The sequence below is a fragment of the Eublepharis macularius genome, chromosome 2 (assembly GCF_028583425.1).
Source record: "Eublepharis macularius isolate TG4126 chromosome 2, MPM_Emac_v1.0, whole genome shotgun sequence".
Taxonomy (NCBI): Eukaryota; Metazoa; Chordata; class Lepidosauria; order Squamata; family Eublepharidae; genus Eublepharis; species Eublepharis macularius.
Window position 1 is genome coordinate 120878272 of NC_072791.1, and position 12764 is coordinate 120891035.

Below are 12764 nucleotides of genomic sequence, written 5' to 3' on the forward strand. Positions count from 1 at the left end.
GAGCTTTTCTGATATTGTCAGGCAGCTTCATGGGGTGGGGCTACTACAGAATGTACATCTACAGGCGGCTGTTCATTTTGCCCTTTTGCAGGATGGCACCTACAGAAGGGCCCTTTCAGATGAGGGTAATTGGAGCTGGTGCTACTACTCACTGTCACTTAGTCAAGAAAGGACAGATAGAGACTGGTTAATAAAAGTAGTAGCTGTCACAGATGTCAGGATCCTGTCAATATTCATAATTGTAACTGAGTCAAAGTGGTCCATAAATGGACCTGGTGGTGTATTAGGCATTTCTTCTGCCTTGCCTAAATTGTAGCCAGCGTCCAGATCGGAGCTTATTTGCACTAGTTTGCGGGGGGGGGGGGGAGACTTTACAAAGGTGTCACCGATAATAGCTCTTGAGGCAGTAAAGGTTCCGATTTCGGAGTAAAAAGTTCTCCCTCTGAGGCGGAGGACATCTTGGGTGTTTCCCACCGTCCAATCGGGGAGGCAGGAAGTTAAACTTTCTTCCTCTTCCTTTGGTGTGTGGGACCACCCTCCTCAGTTCTTTTCCTGCCTCAGGGGAGAGCAGTGCTCTTTAGGATAGCTTAGCTACCCTGTTCAATCTTCTGTTTTTTCTTCATGACCCCAGTGTCTTAGTCTCCTTATCCATACCTTCCCTTTGTCTGTCCTCTCCTGTCTTTCCTCTCCAGTCTTGTCTGTTTATAAAAAAAAGAGAGAGAGAGAGAGAGGATAAAGGCTTCCTCAAGAAGTCTAGGAAGAATGGAGGGACAAGCGCGTGAGTCTTCCGACTCTGAAGACTCCTTCCTAGAAAGGGCTGAGGGCTGTTCCCCGGAGGCCGTCCTCCCGACGGCGGGAACATGCCCGGCCGATTCCAACTCGCCTCAGAGGCTTGCTCGGCCCCCCGGCAGAAGAGTGCCTGAGAAGAGGAAACAGCCCGCCAAAAAACGGCCCCGTCTGTCGCAGACGGTGCCGGGAGCAGCCGCACAGCAACATGAAGACCAAGGAACGAGTGCAGCTGCTAGGAGCCCAGTTTCGGCGGGAAGAGCCGCAGCGGCCGCTTTCCCGCCAAACCGCGCCACCGCGGTTGCCAACCTCCCGAATGGAGAGACGCAGTTTCCCTCATCGCTCCAGGCACAGGGCTCCGTTTCTGGCACTCTGGAGGGACATGTAAGTGATTTTCCCCCTAATCTTTCCCCGGATATTTTGGCAGCAATCAGATGGTCCCTAAGGAACGAGCTCTGGTCCATCTGCCAAGCTGGGAACCCGGGTCCCTCCCCCGCTATTCCAGCCACAACCCCAGGCACCGCCCAGGGACTGGATGATCGGCCCGCAGCCTGGCCAACTAAGGCGGCCAAAAAGCAGCAGGGTAAAACGCCTGACTGGGTTGAGGGGGATTCCTCAGGTGACGAGGACTCTGAAGAGGGGGATTTTCTCTCAGAAGAGGAACGTGAGCTAGCCTCGGCGTCCTCTGATCAATCTATTAGGCTATTCCAGATAGAAGATCTCAGTTATTTACTGTCCAAAACGCTGTCAGCATTGGACCTGAACGAGTCTGAAAAAAGGGAGGAGGAGGAAACTGCCCCACGGGGGGCCAGTTCAAGACCAAAGGGGAATAAGGAATTTTTTCCCAGGGCTGATAACAACCCCAGAGTTTTTCCCTTCCCCGATTTCTTTGAAAGGCAGCTTAAAGCAGAATGGTCACTGCCAGCAGCCACCAAGCAGGTCCCCAATATTATGAAAAAGCTGTATGCATTGCCTAATTTTGCTGACGAGCTTTTGCAGGTGCCGGTCATAGATGCTCCAGTGCCGGCACTCCAGTCACAAGGTCTCCTCTCCGAGGATGGACAAGGCATGATTAAAGACGGTCTCGACAAAAAAGGTGAGGCAATTCTATAGCGCGCGCATGAGGCCATGGCCACGTCCATAAAGGCCTCCGCCATAGCCTCTGTGGTCTCTAGGGCAGCTGTAGTGTGGACCAGAAGGCTGATCCAGTTACTGCCTCAGAACAACAGCAGGCTGTTAGAAGGAACCAACAGAATACTTAAAGCCTGCACCTTTCTGGCGGACGCTACATTAGACTCAATGTCCATGACTTCCAGAGCAATGGCGTCTTCCACAGCCGCGCAACGCATGTTATGGCTTCGGGTTTGGCAAGCTGACCTCCAAGCCAAACTGATCCTGATGTCTTACCCCTTTCAGGGAGGCAAGCTCTTCGGGGACCAACTAGAAAAGATCCTAGTAGAAACTAAGGACAAGAAGAAGGCGCTCCCAAAATCCATCAAAAGACCAGAGAGAAGGTACTTCGGCTATCAATCCTTTAGATCACATCACACATTGCCTAGAAACAGACAGGATCAAAAGCGCAACTGGGCGCTTCCCCGAACCCAATCACGCAGGGGTCCTTTTCATTCCAAATTCAACAAACAGCAGGGACACCGCGGTGGCAGACAGGACTCCGAGGACAAAGGGCAGAGACCCTGACTCGCAAGACACTCCGGTGGGGGGACGACTGCTCGGGTTCCAACAAGCCTGGGTAGAGTCCAAGGCGGATGCCTGGGCATTAGAGATTGTCTCCAAAGGCTATGCGATAGAATTTGCTACCTTTCCTCTGGAGCGATTCCTCCTCTCACGGCTCAAGAAAGACCCTCACAAGAGGAGCATCACAGTTCAGGCCATGCAACATCTACTCAAGATAGGAGCCGTCGAACCTGTCCCCGAGGAGGAAAGGGGGCAGGGAGTTTATTCAGTCTTCTTTACGGTTCCCAAAAGAAATGGCGACCGGAGGTCCATTCTGGATCTCAAGTACGTGAACAAGTTCATCAAGTTGAGAAGGTTCCGCATGGAAACTCTTCGGTCCATTGCAGAAGCACTTCAACAAGACGAATTTCTAACATCAATAGATCTGACGGAGGCTTACCTTCATGTACCGATTGCCCCAGCTCATCGGAGATTCCTAAGATTCTGTATACAAGACACTCACCTTCAGTTCAGGGTGATGCCCTTCGGGCTGGCCACGCCCCCCAGGGTATTTACCAAGCTGTTAGTGACACCTATAGTCTGGCTCCAGGAGAGGGGCTACCAGCTGCATCCGTACCTGGACGACATTCTAATAAGATCTCCTTCACGAGAAGCCTCAGTCAGGGAAACAACATTCGTCATTCAAGTTTTGGAGAGGCACGGCTTCATAATCAACAGAACCAAATGCTCTCTACAGCCGTCACAACGACTAGAGCACCTGGGACTTATACTCGACACCAAGGAGGGCTCTCTGTTCCTTCCGAAGGAGAAGCGGACAAAGCTCATCCGTTTAGCTTCAGATGTAATCAGGCAACCATCATCATCGCTCCTGGGCCTATCCAAATTAATGGGGCTGCTGGTAGCCCACTCAGAAGCCATCTACTGGGGCCGGTATCATCTCCGGCCTCTGCAATCAGCGCTCCGACCTTTCCAATTACAAATAGCACACAAATCCAACCTCAAAATTCAGCTCCCTCTGCCGGTCAGGGAGAGCATGCGATGGTGGACCATAGAGAGCAACCTACGCCAGGGCAAGAGTTTCCTGTCTCCTCGATTTGTCCAGATCTTCACGGACGCGAGCCTACTAGGTTGGGGAGCGACGCTGGAGGGACATCCAGCCCAGGGGGAATGGTCCGACACAGAACGGAAACTTCCAATCAACATACTGGAGATGAGGGCGATTCTTCTAGCCTTGAAGTACTTCAGAGAACGGATAGCCCACAGCCATGTCCTGATACGAATGGACAATATTTCTGCGAAGGTGTATATCAACAAACAAGGGGGAACCAAGTCCTCACGTCTACAACGAGAAGCCAACAAGATCATCGGCTGGGCAGAACTCAACCTACGGTCACTACAGGCAGAACACATCAGGGGAGTCCTCAACGTCCAAGCAGACTAGCTGAGCAGAGAAGCTCTCCATCCGGGGAGTGGGCCCTGAAGAGAGAGGTCTTCCTACTGGTATCAGAATACTTCGGCCAGCTGAAGGTGGATCTGTTCGCCTCCCATCTGAACAACCAATTACCGAGATTCCTGTCCCGGTACTATCATCCTCGAGCAGAGGGGACAGACGCACTCCACTCTCAGTGGCCAACAGGTCTCCTGTACACCTTTCCACCACTACCAATGATTCCGAAGATCCTGAGAAAGTTGAGGGAGCAGTGAGCGACAATAATTTTGATCGCACCCTGGTGGCCAAGAAGGCCATGGTTTGCCACTCTACATCGTATGTCCGTAGCACCTCCTCTCAAACTCCCAATTCATCCAGATTTGCTCCAGCAGGGACCCATATGGCACCCCGAGCCGGCGTGGTGGTCTCTGACCGGCTGGAACTTGAGCGGAGACACTTCCTGCTAGAAGGCTACCCTGCAGAGATAATAACTACTCTATTGGCATCCAGAAAGAGATCTACTATTAGAATCTATAACTCGGCATGGAAAGCCTTTACTCGCTGGTGTCGGCGCAAGAAATTTGACCCTACTCAGCCTTCCAAAACTACGGTGTTGGGTTTTCTACAGGAAGGGCTAGATAGAGGACTGCGTCCCGCTACACTGAAGAAGCAGGTCGCTGCCATAGGTACCGTACTACCGACGTTAGAAGGGATTCCACTGGCCTCACACCCTCACGTTCAAAGATTTCTCAGCGGGGCTACTCTGCTGAACCCGCCAACAGTGCACAGGTTCCCGACTTGGCGCCTGAACGTGGTGTTGTCCGCTCTCACGAGACCTCCATTTGAACCCATTAGAGACATTACGTTGCGATGGCTAAAGCTGAAGACCATCTTCCTTGTGGCCATTACTTCGGCGCGCCGTATCTCAGAGATGGGCGCCCTATCAATTCGGCCGGAACTGTGTATTTTTCATAAGGACAAGGTGGTCCTCCGAACGGATCCTACCTTCGTGCCCAAGGCATACTCGAGATTCCACAGATCTCAGGAGATTAATCTCCCATCCTTCTGTCCGAATCCCACACATACAAAGGAGAGGGAATGGCATAACCTGGACGTGAGACGGGCTCTCAAGGCGTACATAATCAGGACTGAGTCGATACGCCAATCCGACTCTCTTTTCGTTAACATCTCACGTACTAAGATGGGCCACCGCATGTCATCTGCCGCTATTGCCTACAGTATAAAGTCATGCATTCAGGAGGCTTATAAAGCCATGAAGATGGAAGTGCCGTCGGGGATCACGGCACATTCGGCAAGAAGCGCAGCTACTAACGCAGCTCTCAGGAAAAATGCTTCATTAGAGGACATATGTAAGGCCGCCACGTGGTCTTCGTCTTCTACCTTTATCAAACATTACCACCTGCACACGTATGCTTCGGCAGATGCCGCCTTCGGCCGTAGAGTACTTCAACACGTAGTAGAGGACGAAGGATCCATCCCACCCAGGACATAGGGAACTGCTTTGGGAGCACCCAAGATGTCCTCCGCCTCAGAGGGAGAACGGCCCCTTGGATACTCACCGAGAAGGGTCCTTCTCCTCTGAGGAAAGGAGGACATCTTGCCCTCCCAGGATCCTCATACGCTCTGTGACAGTACCATGTTTTGTACTCTATATGTTCTTCTACAGTTCAGTCGTGTTAAACACTGTTGTGTCCTTCTTGTTCGACTAGTTTCGACTATTGATGTCGTTAGTTGATGGTGTTCTTTTGCTTTTCGTTAATTGTGTTCTCCTCTTCATCTTAAGAGTGACAGTTTATTCTGACAGTTTAGGAATAGAGAGAAGGAATACTGCTGAGGGGAATCACCCGAACTGAGGAGAGAGGGTGGTCCCACACACCAAAGGAAGAGGAAGAAAGTTTAACTTCCTGCCTCCCCGATTGGACGGTGGGAAACACCCAAGATGTCCTCCTTTCCTCAGAGGAGAAGGACCCTTCTCGGTGAGTATCCAAGGGGCCGATTTCAAGATACCTTAAAAACAGCTGGGATGGTCTTATCCAGCTGATGCAATGGTTCTAGAGAGAACAGTTCTTTGCCACTATCACCCCCACTTCATCAGTCTTCTAGTGGGCGCTATAGCATACTCTGATTCAGAGATTTTTTTTTGCCAGCATCTTTCTGGAAGTCTCTTCAGGTCACCCAGCTCTGTGGTAAACCATGGGGGTGGCCTCTGCCTCAAGGGTGGAAGAGGTCAACAAAGAACAATCTTGTAAATAGCTTTGAGGAGTTCACATTTCAAGCTCCTACTGCTGCCTCAACAGAGTATGTGTTTGGAATTCTAAAATCCCAAGAGCATTTTGGAATCCAGAAAGATCCACAAGCCTCCATGGGCAGACCATTTTAACAGTTCCTCCCATTTTGCAGGGTGTTGGGACCATATTTACTCTTGCCTTCAGTACATAATGGTCAGACCATGGTTCAGGCCAAAAGATCTCCCTCAAAGGCTCAGTGCAAAAGATTAAGTGCAAGGTGTGGCCTCTTGTGAGAGGCCCACAGCAGCCAAGGACACTATAAAAGCCTTGGCCAGCCCTGAGGAGTACCATTCAGCATGAATGTTGAAATCAACCAGAACTATCAGTCTAGGTTGTCTCCAGCACTACACCAGGGAGCACCTTCACCAACTCGGGAATGGTTTTTATTGGGGAACAAGCTGGCCCCGGTAAACAAGCAGAATACCTAATTATCCTCAATTCCCAATGTAAGAAGCAGTCAATGCTAGCTATAGTCTTTATCAGGAGCATGTGAAAATAAAAGGATTCATAGAGAATAGAAGCTATCCCTCCTCCCAAGCCATCTGTGTAGGGTTTGTGGTGGATTGTATTATCAGATAGTGTTAATTGGGATAGACATACCATGTCTATCCTATCAAGTCTTCGTTATGCAAGCCAGGTAATACCATAGGACCAACGAAACTACAACATAGGAAGCTTTTTAAGAATCTGGTTAAGGGTGTATGTTACATTAAACAAAAACAACAGTGGGGCCTTGTTTTGAGGCATGGTAGAAAAGTCCTACTGCAGACCATGATTTGGTTTCAAAAATATAGAAAGTAATTTCAGGAAATTTTCTTTCATAACATGGTGTGTATAGAATAGGATCGCGATATGTGTGTGTGAGGGGCACTTGTGTTAAGAGTTTGTACTAGCCCCCCCTTCCCCCAAGATACTTGGGCCCTATAGCCCTCCCAGGGGATCCTCAATATACGTTATGGCCCTTTTCCACTTCTTTTTTGTAATAGCTAAACTAACAGTCCATGCCCAATGGAAGATGAATATGATGTTCTTTCTGTGTTGCTTTTGTTCTGCTTGAATTCAGAGGAGTGTAATGGAACTGGTGCCCTGACCTGGATAGACCAGGTGACCCAGATTTCAGAAGCTAAGCAGGGCTGGCCTTGGTTAGTAATTGGATGGGAGACCTCCAACAAAGACGAGGGATGCAGAGGCAGGCAATGGCAAACCACCTCAGTCTTTCGCCATGAAAACCTCACCGGGGTGTTCATAAGTCAGCTATGACTTGAGGGCACTTTCCATCACCAACCGAACTGGCACCATCATCTTTTTTGTTACAGTTAGGAGAGGGGGGGACGCCTTTCTTTCCTGGGAGTTCCCTTAGACCAAGGTTTCACTGGAAAGCACCCTGGTAATGGCTGCCACCACTCAAGACTTCCTGAAAACATCTAGACTGACCCACTGAGAAGGCGCCCTTCCAGCTCAGCTCTAGCACAATAACAAAGTAACAGGCTGGAAACCCTAGAAAATTCCTTATAGCAAACTAGCTAGTATCCAACCAGCCTGGTCCTAGTGTAAGCTACCCTAACAGGTCTGCACTTTAAGACAGTTGCCATCTCCAAGCTAGGAAACTAGAAAAGTACTGAAATGTGAGGTCGTGGGAAAGGTGGGCTAACAGCACCACAGCCCCCTGGAGTTTGTGCAAAATCTACAGATCAAAGAAGTGCAGAGTTCTGGAGTCCTTGGATCTTTCCCCAACACCTCTTTCCTCATTTATGGCACTCGGGAATCTGAGCGCTGTCGCTGTCCCACACAGCCATCAACCAGCCTTTTGGTGTGATTGTTTACTCTCAGTAATGATCAAATCTCTGGTTTTATTGCCTTACAATGCTGGAGACAGCCTTTGAATTATTGTTTTAAGCAAAAGGCTTCATCCTGCTCAAAGGGATGTATTTTTCCTATAAAAAGGGCAGCCTCTATCTGTCAGGTATGTGCAATTCCCCCCAACATCCTGAGACTTCCTCCCTGCAGGGTGCTGAACACCTCAAAACTGCTCCCTTATGGACCCCCATGTCTCCAGAATTGATAACTATGGCTTTCTCTCTACATTGCTTTCCACTTTCCTTACTGTTTTCTAGTTTGATTAAGTATGAGTGCTGTGTGTATCCTGTGTACTTGATCTTTTTATTTATTGTTTTTTTAATAAAACTCACTCCTATTGAACATCTGCCTGCTTATTAAAAGAGTTCTCCAGGGGCAAGCAATCTTGGTATACAGTGGTTAAATGATCCCGTGGTTACCCTCCTTGCCGCTAAATTCCCCCACAAAACTTGCAAGGAGAAACACCACCTCTTAGGGTAATACTAGAGAAGAGATTCAGTGAATATCTCAGAGAAATGTATTGTACTAAGGACGCCAAAAATATAGTTTATAATTGAATAAGGGAGGAATAGTGGGTAGGAAGGATAGGAAAGGGAACTGGAATTGTTCCAGCCTTTTGCAACCAGCCTACCATGTGGCACAAGCCATTCTGAAATTCTTCAAGGGTGTGCTTCTTTGCGGGAATGAAAGCCTTGCTCCTAACCTCAAGGAAGAGAAACAACAATAGGAGGGAGGAAGAGAGAAAGCAGCAAAAATGAGGCTGGGGGAGGGGGGTTCAGGTAAAGGTGTGGTGTGGGGAAAGAAAAATGGAGATGGTGTGGCAAGTCGTATGAGATGGGAAAATGATGCGTGTTTATAAAAGCTCTTTTGACCTACTCAGTCCTCTTAGAGTCTTACATGAGGATGTGCAAGTGTAGGGAGACACGTTAGCCAGGAAGCGTAGTTTAAAAAGACAGAGCCAGCAGAAAGCACTCCTCAGAGGGTTTGTTAATTTCATCATCGCTGCCTCAAATGCTCTGTAAATTTCACTTCTCCTTTGAGGAAGTGAAGATGAAATTAACAAACCCTCTGAGAAGCGATCTCCGCTGGCTTTGGGTCTTTTTAAATGCACTTCCTGTCTAACACTGCATCTTCCTACACTTGAGCATCCCCATGTAAGATGTCTCATGTAGAGAAACTTAGTTATAAAACATTTTCTGAACCTTAAGTTGTGAAAGAAAGAAAGAAAAGAAAGAAAGAATTAGATCGTGTTTCACATACACCTCACCACGGAACTTCTTTGATCACTTTTTGTGGTCTTTGAAACAAGTATTTAATTTTCAGCAACCTAAAGTATGACTTAACACGATATCATTCCTGAAGCTTAAAAGTTCTTTGTCCATTAAAAACAAACTTTGAGAAATTTGCAGATGGAGAAGAAACATGAACAGTAATTAGTAAATTGCTTTAGCAATTAATCAACCTCTAATTAGTGCATTCTGACTTTGAGCACTCTTCAAGAGTTCTGAGATCACTTTCATCCTCTACTCCCAACATGTATGAGAGTAATCTAGTGATGATCTACATTTCAGAAGTGTATTGAGGGCAAGAATTGATGTAGTTCATCCCAGTTTATGAGTTTTAGGTCCAGACAGGAAGTAATTTTTTTTCTGGATCCTTTTGTTGTTTTTCAGGTGAATTTTCAAGGTGAGCATTTTCAACTTCTCTGATCTGTAGAAAGACCAAATATTTGCAGTAGTTCCGACTGCTGCTTGATAGTGGAGTGGCTCTCCTGCCAGTTGGTGCTGGACATGCTGGGCTAGTGTTTTGTGCATATTAAGACTGCTGAATGGCATAGCTATTCTGTCGCTTTATTATAACTGAGTATTCTTTCTTACCATTTTTTGGAAACAACTCAGGAAAAGGACAGTTAAAGAATTTTATTTAAAACCTTAAATCTGCAATTACAAAGTGTTGCTGCAGATAGAAATGGCAGAGGAATTGGGGCCAGGAGAGATAGCGATGGGCTTCAGATGGCGGAACTTTGGAAGACACCATAAGCAGCATTCTGCCAGAGAATGGATAATAAAAAATATACGTATGAAATCATGAGCATTTGTAAGCATTCATGCAAAGATGTATTACATTTAATGGCAAGTGCTGGGTGCCTCCTTAATGAGTGAAATAGACTTATGAATGGAACTGTTTATATTGAATTGTTTCTTATGTATCCAGTAGGAGAGAAGGCAAGTCAGGCACAGCTGCCATTGGAGGCTCACTTTAGCTTCAGATCCAGATTTGGGGTGGTGGGCAAAGAAGGACTGTGAGCCTGCAAAGAAGGTGGCGGCTTAAAAAAAGAAAACGAGAGCCAAGCTGGAGCCAGCCTCAAAGTGGCTGCGCTAAAATAAACCCCCAACAGCACGATCCTATGCAGAATTACTCTGGTCTACATCTATTGATTTCATTTTAGATGGGAGATGCTTGGCTTGCTGAGACAGGGCAGCCAGATCCAGTTCTTGGCCAAGTTTGCATTTCAGGCTGTAAAAACCACTTTGGAAGAGCCCTCGAAACAGTGGCATCATCAACGGTAAAATCCAACCAGCCTCCTTCAGCACCGCAATGGTCTTCTCCTCCTCATCTGGCCGTCAGCAGGCATGATGAGCACTTGGCCCAGCCCTTCTGCCTCTCCTCATCCTTCTTCTTTCCGGCCTCCTATTGCACCTAGGCCAAGTTAAACAACACCTTCACCATGGCAGCAGCTGAGGTGCCACCACCTCTCCTCTGCTCTCTGGGGCCGAGGGGATCTCAGCGGGGTCAGGCTGGGTCCCATAGCTCAGCTCTGCTCTGTTCCCCAGCTAGAGAGCAGGTGACAACTGGAGTCACTCTCTGGCTCCGCCCTGAGGGCTAAGCCAGCCACAGCCGAGAAGGAAGGAGAGAAGTGGGACAAGGCTCCATCCCTATTGGTCCCGCCAGCTGGGGCTAGCTGAGTGGGAAGGCAGGGCCACCTGAGAGTTAATACCTGTGAGCTACAACTGAGAATCTGTGAGCGGAGGAGTCAGAATCTATGAGCAATCGCTCACGTGCTCACATTAGAGGGAACACTGCATGAAGGGCAGAATCTTGAAAGCTGCTAAGCATATGTTGAAGGAAAGAGTGTGTGTGTGTGTTGCAGGGCAGGGGTGAATTAGCCTGTTGAAATTTAGAGGAATATTTTGAGGACTGAGAAGTGAGATGGGATTTCCAAATTGTTCTACTTCCCATGATTCCTTACTGGCCCACAATTTCTCAGTCATGCTAGCCAAGTATTGGATTAATATAATCTCCAGCTCATACGCTTTTGAACTTCATGCTTTTGAACTTCTTTGTTTGAAAATGTTAAAGAAGTGAAATAAGCAACAGCTAAGTAAGAATCTGTTATTTGTGTGTTGCTGTTGGATACCTAAAAATATTCATCACAAAGAGTGCCCTGTTCATGTAAATCATAAGCTGTTTTCTAGCTGAAATTCCACAATAATAAAGTTAAAGGGGGACTCCAACATATAATTTGAACCTCCTGCCAGTAAATTAAAAAGATACTTAAATTGAATCCTAGATATGTTATTACATTTAAAAGTTCTAAACAAAAATATAATAAATTAGTCAAATTCTAATTACTGTTCATTTAATCTGGAGTTTTCACATTCCGAGCAAGTGAACTAATGAGATCTCCAAGGCTGATTTAGTTATGAAAGCATACACATGCATATTTGGTAAATGTACTCAATTTTTGGCTGCCTCTTTATTAAAAGAGTTTCATCTCACAGCAGAGGAGAAACAGATTACTTCTATGAAGAATAAAAAAGGCATGAATGCTACTCACAAGCCATGATATGTCTGTTGTCTTTCCTTTCTAGCCTTGCATGATGCAAGGCAGATGAAAATAATACTTCTGGCAATTTGTCATGTAGGATTAGCAAAATTCAGTTAAATACAATCATCTGTTAAATTTCTCCTGCTATTAGCCAAACAGTATTCATTATTAGGTGACCATGTAGTCTGTACCTTCTTCCTGTTCTAACAGTTCAACAGTAGGAGGAGCTGTTTCTTCCTGCCCTTTGTTTCTGATAACTCCACTCACTGGTGGAACAGCTCCTAGGGTTACCAGATGCCCGCCAGTGGCAGGCAAATTCCTGGGGATTTGCCCCCTTATCCGCTGATTGCAGAGTGATTGGCGGGAGGGGGCAAACTCCTGGAGCATGTCTGCCACTGGCATGCACCTCAGGAGTGCACACCGTGCGCACGCTCCCACTCCTCACACTGGCCGTGGGAGCATCCCTGCACTCTGATTTGGCCCCAAACCAGCCAAATTGGAGCACAGGAGCACTTGGCATGGTGATGTCACTTCGGAAGTGACATCATCATGCAGCTGCTGGAGCGTGCGCGTGTTGACGCGCACACCCGAGGGTAACTTCCAGGCCCCTATCCTTCCGCTGAGAGGATAGAGGGACCTGGCAACCCTAACAGCTCCCCATCAGATATTTTACCGAATTTCATAATCCCACTGCTTCAAAGATTCTCATTTCATTTTTGGATCTTTCTTGTGTAACTTGAACACTTGTGTACGCCTGTACTGAAAAAGTTTTTGGGGCCTAGGATTTAGGTCTGATTAATAGACTGCTGATACATAGATAGACCAGAGTAGCAGACCGGACTAGCAGATAACAGCTGTA